Raw genomic sequence first — 8,837 nt, forward strand, 5'->3', positions numbered from 1 at the left:
GACATCCTTGGCCATGAGATAGAGGTGGGTTGTGCCTCCCTCGTCAGAGGATGATTCATCAAAAAGTCGGCCCGGTCAATCTCTTCAGCGACAAGACATTTTTCTTTATGCTAAAGATTCTTCATCTTCTTGTACTTCTCCTTCAGTTTCAGGTATTTGTCCTTAAGAGAACTGAAGAAGGATGGGAGGTTGGAAGATAGCTTCTTCGACCTGCATTAACAAGTAAAGTGACCTTTCCATTGATAGTTGTAGCAGCTTGCTGAAGCTTTATCAATTGGGTTTTACTTTGGCTTTTTAGCTATGGTCACAAAGGAGATTTGTGGTAGTTGCTTTTTATAGCGAACCTCCAAAAAAAGTTAGTTAGAATGTTCAACGACTCATCAAACTCTGAAAGATCAGCGTCTGTCAAGTCCTTAGAGTTAGAAGGATCAAATATAGTAATAGAAACATAAGAGGAAATAGAAGGGTCAGCTGAAGAGCTATCAGAGAACAAAGCTAACAGAGAGCTTTTCATTTTACTAGAGTCTTTTAGAAAATTCTTCTTCAGCTGTCGGGACTACTCATGATTAAGCAAAATCCCATAAGAGAACTGAGAGAAAGAGAGAACATGTCCTTGGACATCTTGAGACACATGGTATACTGATCTCATGCTTCTGGAAAACATTCAAGGAATTTTGTCAGTGTCTCTGAGTTGGAATATTCTCTTCCAACTGTCCTCAAATAGATAAGAAGACAATTAAATCGTTGATGTACCTCAGACAAAGATTCAGTTTTTCCAGAAAGAAAGCTTTCATATTGTCTTACTAGATTAATCTTCCTCGATTCTTGTACTTCAAAAGTACCTTCATATTGAACATAGAGAGTGTTCCACATGGTTTTTGAGGTTTTAAGCTTCATCACATAGTAATAGATCTCGTCAGGAAGAGTCATAGCTATTATAGACCTCACATGAGTGTCTAAAGTCACCTTCTTCTTGTCTTCATCATTCCATTGATGAGAGAGCTTTGGAATTTACCGTTCAGGTTTTACGACAGTTGTAGCAGTTACAGGAACTGCTGGAGAGATAACGAATGGAACATAAGGTCTATTCTCTATGTAGTATGAAATCTCAGGATCCACACCTTCCAAAAAGAAAGACATTCGGTTCTTCTTGAGACTGAAGTTGTCTTTCATAAACTGGGGAGTTTTGGGAAGGGAGCTATTGTCGTAAAAGTTTGTGTTAGTGTTTTGCAAAGCCATTTTGAAAGGTAAGTAAATTATCAGAAGAGATAATAAAACACCAACAAAACAATAATACAACACAAAACAAACACTTCTCTGATACCACTTGTTGGTCCCAGCCGGATCAACAAGAGTTTATAGGTAACAGCTTGTAGAAGGGGGAAGATGAATACAAACAATAACTTTCTCTTTTAAAATATATATATATATATATATATATATATATATATTGATAAAGAGAATCAATACATATTCTTACAGATTGTTGGCGTAAGAGATAGGATACATAATCTATCTAAACAATCAAAGATACACACAAAATGACAGATAACAATAAGAAAAGACTTGCTACAAGATATATGATAAGAAGTAATGTGTTCTTCACTTGTTAAGGTGGGTCTTTATCTTAGATAGGTAGTAGAGAGAGAAGTATCTTCTTGGGTAAGATTAGAGAAGAAGAGTGATAACTGAGAAAAGAGCTACTCATCTATTTATATCCATTGTATTAAATGCAATTTAGAAGGTACAAATCACGTGGAAAGCTTTTAGAGGAAAGCTTGTCCTTTGTTACAGTATATAGTCCTTTGGCTGTATATTAACAGTCATCTTTCATAAAGTAGGTAAGTACATTTGGATACAAAGGAGTGACTCCGTACAATGTTTTACTTTGAAAGGTATGGGTTTGTCCTTTGTGTGTATAAGAACAAGACGAAAACTATTTTGCTAGATAAGATTCATTTGATCGTTGAACGCTGGAATGATGTTGAATATCTCATCAGTCTTCGTTAAATCTTGTGCAGATTTCACACTTGTGTAGACGAGCTTGTTATCACTGAAAACCACTTCAGATCACGAACTTGATAGTCTTTAATATCCATCTTTTGTCTTCAACATCGCTGAAGGATCTGTGGTATGAGTTTTGTCTTCTTGAAGGATACTGGTCCCTGAATGAATTACAATACATGTTCAGCGATCACTGAACAAACTCAGTGATGATCGTTGAAACTGAATACAGAGATAATACACTTCAGAAGGTAAAAGGGATCATCATCAAATCACTGATAGAGAGAATCAACAAAGGATGCAGATAGAGAAAAGCTTGAGGCAAAAGCAAATAAGTGTACCTTCATTGGGTTTGGGTTGGATGACATGGCTATCGCTTCTAGGATAACCACAACAAAAGGTTTATCAGAAGAAGATACGTGACATTCAATTAGAATGCTCTTTACAAAGATAATTTGCACAATCCACTAGTAAGAAACCAAAAGGCAAAGATCAAGCTGTGTATGATGAGATTTCATAAAAAGACATTGCAAGACCAGTCAACATTTCAAAGATTAGTGAGAGTTTAGGAAGTAGTAAATCTTAGATGAGTCTAAAGAATCTGGAGTAAGTGGGAGCATAGAGGATAGTGGCAGCTCATAAAATGAAGCTACAGATGAGGTAGAGACAGAAACCCCGACTATTAGAAGATTCACTAGAAAACGACCTATAGAAAAGTATTCTCCATCAGCAAATTACTTGTTGACAGAGAAGTTGAAGCTATGTATGACTTCAACTGGCCTTCCAAAAGCTTGATAGGAAGGCGTAAACTAGAGAGAGACGAGGTTTACAAAGTACATGTTCCAGATGGTAACAAATTAGTTGATCGACCTCCAAGTGGGAGATTGTTGAGTTGTGGAGTTTGATAAATTTGATAGTTGGGCTAAAAATTAGAGAAGGAAATATTTCAGAATTTAGGCCTGACCCAGATAGGATTTTATTCTAATTCTTACTCTATAAATAGATCCATTTGCAACCTTGCAACCCAAGAAGCAAGACGTACAAAACCTGTGTAACGACAGTATGCCTAATAATAATCTTTTTAGCACGATCACCATAATCGTGTGAATCACGTAAATTCTTGTGTTCTTGTTTTCTTTTTCGCATCTTTATTGTGTGTTTATCGTGTTCTTAATCCAACAGTCGGGCTCTACCCTAGCCCGCAAATGATCACCTCTAGTGGTTTATAACATGATACATAATCAAATTTATAACAAGAAAAACAAACCCAAGACTGGACCAGTTTCAAAATGATGATGGTATATACAAGAAGACAAAGAACATTCTAAAGTTGAACATCCAAGATTATTAGGATGATTTCCTTTTAAGCTTTTGATGCCTAAATCCATTTATTAGCCAAAAACTTGAGTATGTAAATTTCCATTAACAGCTTAGAAAGTATTGATGAAATTAACACTAAGAGAGATTTCACATATTCTAAAATAAAAATATCTACAAAAGTAGCACAAGAAGAAGGCCCTAACCGGAAAAAGAGCTCACACATATTCTAGAATACGATGATTATACACAAGCAACTATTAGAACATGCATGGCAAAGAGAAACATGCACACACAAAAACTAAAGTTTTATGAAACTTTAAAGTATAGAACTATACCTAATCCAGAGAGTCAAAGATAGAGATTGGATGGATTTAGAGAATCGATTGAGAAACATAACCTGAGATTGATTGAGTGCAACTATAGGAATAGACAGAGAACAACAAGAATGATCTATTCAAAAAAAAAAAAAAAACAAGAACGATCTATTTTGTTTCCTAATTGAGAGAAAGTTGATCGATTTTAGGTTTCTAGTTTGGGCGCTTGAGAAAGATTCGAATGATTGAGCATGATCTGGAGAGATTCAGCGTGATCTAGACTTTATTCGATTGAGATAAGATTGGAAAGATTGAGAATGATCAAATCAATTTCAACAAGTGAGAAGCGATAAGAACGGAGAGGTTACTTCTTATCATTCTAGAACACACTCAGAATTAAGAGGCACTTATCATAAAATAAAAAACAAACAATTTGAATCATCAAACCTTTGACTAAATTAGACATAAAGGGTTACTAAGGATATGTTTGTTTACCTCTTAATAGTTCTATTAAGAGGAAACCCCTGAATTGGTAAGAGGTGACTCTTGTTTGAAGAAAAAAAATTTCTCTCTTAATGGTTCTAAAATTCTCTGAATTGTTTATATCTTTTCCCCTTAGTGATTAAATCAATCTCAACAAGTGAGAAGCGATAAGAACGGAGAGGTTACCTCTTATCATTCCAGAACACGCTCAGACTTAAGAGGCTCTTATCATAAAATAAAATAAAACAATCTGAATCATCAAACTTTTGACTAAATCAGACATAAAGGGTTACTAAGGAGCTGCTTGTTTACCTCTTAATAGTTTCATTAAGAAGAAACTCCTGAATCGCTAAGAGTTGACTCTTGTTTGAGGAAAAAAAAAGTTTCTATTAATGGTTCTAAAACCCTCTGAATGATTTGTATATTCCCCCCCTCCCCCCCCCCCCCCCCAAAAAAAAAAAACCATTCAGAACCCTAATTTCATTTTAAACAATTACCAAACAGCCATATTTCATTTTTCACTATATCATAAGAATCTTTTAATTCATTCTAACCACTTAATTATCTTGCACCAAGCCATTCAGCAACTGCCAAACAATCTTTAAGTGGAGATTTTTAAAAAACAAGCAAGGCCTTAGTGTCATATGCTTAAAATGACCTTTTTTATTACAATAAGGATATAATTCTTATTTTTAAGATCTAACCTTTTATACTTTGCACTTTCAAAAACAATTATTTATATTCAAATGTATATTAATTGTCGATGAAACAAGAGTAATATAGAGAACCCTTGATGTCACAGATAGACAAGTAGATATAAGTTTTGTCAAGTTCAAATACAAGCAACAATAGTTTCGGGTAACGCAGCGGGCAAGGAAATCGACAACTCGAATGAATACTAAAAATACAAAAAAGGTAAAGTAGAAAATGAAGACCAATAATTTGAAAAGAGAGGGAAACTACATAACATAAACATAGAAACACTAAACTTGAGGTTGGCTTCACGTGAAACCAAGGGTTTTTCGTGAGACCCGTAAGACCAATTTATGTTCATTGATCAATTTTATAAGCTAATGATCAAATGGTCTAAAGTTGCACGGTGGCAATTTTGTAATTATTGATAAATCTCGTGGCAATTTTGTGATCATGAATGTTCAGATTGTAGATCTAATCCAAATGTTGAGAATTGGTTTTACGGGTCTCACGAAAAACCTTTACTCTCACATGATCTCAAGTCATAAACTTGTCTTGAATCATCGTATTGAATTGTGGTTTTAAATAAACTTTTCACCACCAAGCATTCAAATTGATTCGTACTAATTTTATTAATGTATGAAGGATCTACTACTAGTTTGATAGGATTAGAATGGTTTCGAATAAATCGTTGTGTTCATAAATTTGCAAAACCTTTGAAAATTTGTCTGAATGGAATTTTGGGCTTAATTCTTGGTTACGGGCTTATCATTCAGACGGGGCTTAATTCCAGACTGGGCTACATCTAAAAAGGCTATTATTAATACAACTGGGCTTAGAGGCCCATTTAGAATATAATCAATGCCTTTATAGAATCCCCAAAATAGTAATTAACTAATAAACATTTAATTTTATAATTTCGAAAACAGAAATTCTATAATTTATAATTTTATGTTAAAAGTTTAAACTGAAAAAATTATATACAATAAATATATATCATATATATATATATATATATATATATACATGCACTCATATTCGATTTTTGTTAAATATCAGGGCCGTCTCTTAGCATGTTAAATGTGAGATTTTGAAAAGGTCCCCCAAAATTTTGGGGTTCAAATTTACATGTTTTTAGGGGTTTTTTATCGACCTATGTAAAACTATAGCTGAAATTACTTAGGTTCAAACCATTAATTATTTGGTTTTAGGTTCAAATCATTAATGGTATAGGTTTAGTTTCAGATTGTTAATCGTTTTAGATTTAGCCAATTTTTATTCTTAACATATATTATATGTCATCTCATTAATGCTATGTAATCAAAAGTTTTGTATGTAGCAGGGCCTCCAAAAAGATTGGAACGTCTCTGTTAAATATAACATATGATACGTGCAATCAACTCGTAAACTTGTTTCCTAATTCTTTTATTAAAATTTCACATTTTATTGGATCCATAATATCAATTTCATGCTTTAAATTACATGTGATTATATTTGATCCTCGTAAAAAAATACACAACTTATCACATGTGATTAGAAACACAAAAATGACAATTATCTATAGAATATCACACAATAAGGCAATCAACAATCACATATTATACTTCAATATCACATTTATTATGTTAGAATATGATTTAACAATAAGGCAAAACATAAATACAAATAACAAATATGATAATATAAAATTTAAAAATCTAATACAAATATCACATACAATTTGTACATGAGTCTCCCTTGGTTGATTCAATGTGTATAAGTTTTAGGGGTGATTTACTAAACACTTACTTGACAAGTGTATAACGTATAAATTTTTCATCGGATGAACATGAGAAGGGTCAAGAATCTTACCGGGTAAGAGCGATAAGAAGGATGGAGAGTCTTACCGGGTAAGAGCGATGAGAAGAATGGAGAGTCTTACCCGGTAAGTAAGGATGACGATTCTTACCTAGGTAAGCATTTACCTAGTAAATTGTTGCATTTCGATATGCTTTAATGTACTAAACTTTTACGCATCTAAATAAAGTATAGTATTGACTCATATTAGTAAGTGCTTACCGGATAAGCATTTGAGTAAATGGCCCCTTAGTTACAAAGATAAACCCAAATAAACCTAACAAAACAAGCTCATGCATTTAAAAGAAACTAGTGGTATACCCGCGCGATGCGGCGCGGGTGAATCACAATTTTGAAATATTAGTTTAGCTTTGAATCATGAGTTTATGTGGTTATTTTGCAATTCAACTAATATTTAAAGTTGAAGGTTAATACGGTGTATTAGCAAGATCGAATGAAAAATTATTGCACACGTATTGAGTTTCTAAACCCATATACTGAGAACTCATTACAAAACTTGAAATTCTTAACTGAACAAAGAAATACAATCATTTTTAAATAATGTTCATCCGTATATCCAAACTGTTGTTTAGTTTTGGTGATGCACTCATCTGTAAATATTTGCTGCAAAAAATGGCGCAATAATTTTAATTGAAACATATGGTACCAAATGTGTAATAATATAATTGTTGATTATACCTTATTCATCACGTAAAACTTCTTGATAGATGACGTTTGAGGTGTAGACTCCGACACGATTGAATTTTTTACGGGCTTCAAAAACACCTTCATATTGCCCCGTGATATCCCTCCGCCAGGGATTAATATCCCGTCTCCAGTTTATTTTCTGGTCAAACCCCGGTTTGAGTCTACCGGGGATCCCTGGGCTTGGTCTCGGGACCCATTTTAGCGGAGAATCCCTATCCCCGTTCGGGTCAGATGAGCCGGGTTCCCCACCGGGTCAGCGCAAATCATCGTCTCTAGGCTTTGTTCCTTTGTCTTGTATGTTACCGGGCTTCTTTTCTTTTTCGTTGTTTCCTTGTTGTTTGGACGTTTTTAGTTCATAAATTCTTGTCGTAAAAAAAGAAAATATTTAATTTGATACTTGAAATTAATTTTCATTGCATCAATTAGTGAGATCTTAGTTGGTACTTAAATTTAAAAAACCCTGCTATATGATATTTTGGTTAAATAACCAAGATGAATAATTTTTAAATATTTTTTATTTTAAATATGACGTGGAATTTATTTTTTCTATATAAATTATATGCTGTATTTTTGTATTTATATTTAAAATAATTTTTAATTTATGAATTAATCCGATTTTAAAATTAAATGGGTTTACAAACCCTATAGATTTATCTACAATATCTACATTAGTTTTCGTATGAGATTTATATATGTTCAAATGTAGGTTATCTCCTATTTGGTTGTGTTCTTTTTTGCCTTTCTACACCACATTTTTGTGCAAGATCTCTACCCCAATATAATTACGACACGTAGACACTTCTTTCCAACACAACTACCTCTTGCCACTGCAGTGAAAGACTTTTGACTTTGTATATGATTTTAATAGGAAAAATTATTTTTGGGCATTCTTAACGTTTACATTAGTATTTTTTTGGACAATAATATAAAAAATTATAGGGGATAATTTTTTTAATAAGAAATTTGCTTTATTTTACATCATATTTTTTTTTATGTTTTGTGGAGTATGATTATATCTTTAATCCAACACTAAAAACATATAACTGAAAGTGTTTTCATCTCCACCTTAACACTAAAACACTAAAACAAAACAATTTTTTATTTTATATACAGGTGAATGACCATGTGAGAAGGAGACATAAGGTGAGAAACATAAGAAATGATCTGGATCATTGATCACTTTTAATCTCAAACCTACCCATGAATATCGCTTGATAAGGGGATTGATCTGGTGCATCTCCATACATCTCATTCTAATGTGCATCCAAAGGTAGAGACCTCTTCTTACGCTTCTCACCTTAACTCTCCTTCTCGCCGGAACTTAATCCTAAAGTGATAATGTACCAAAAGTCCATGTGAATTATTAGTACAACACAAACCTAAATTTATTGATACAACTCTTTTAGGATTATAACACTATTATTACAAGGTCGGCAGGTATAGTGAGATTATATATATATATATATATATATATATATA

Source organism: Cynara cardunculus, assembly GCF_001531365.2.
Source record: "Cynara cardunculus var. scolymus isolate 2C chromosome LG 15, CcrdV1, whole genome shotgun sequence".
Taxonomy (NCBI): domain Eukaryota; kingdom Viridiplantae; phylum Streptophyta; class Magnoliopsida; order Asterales; family Asteraceae; genus Cynara; species Cynara cardunculus.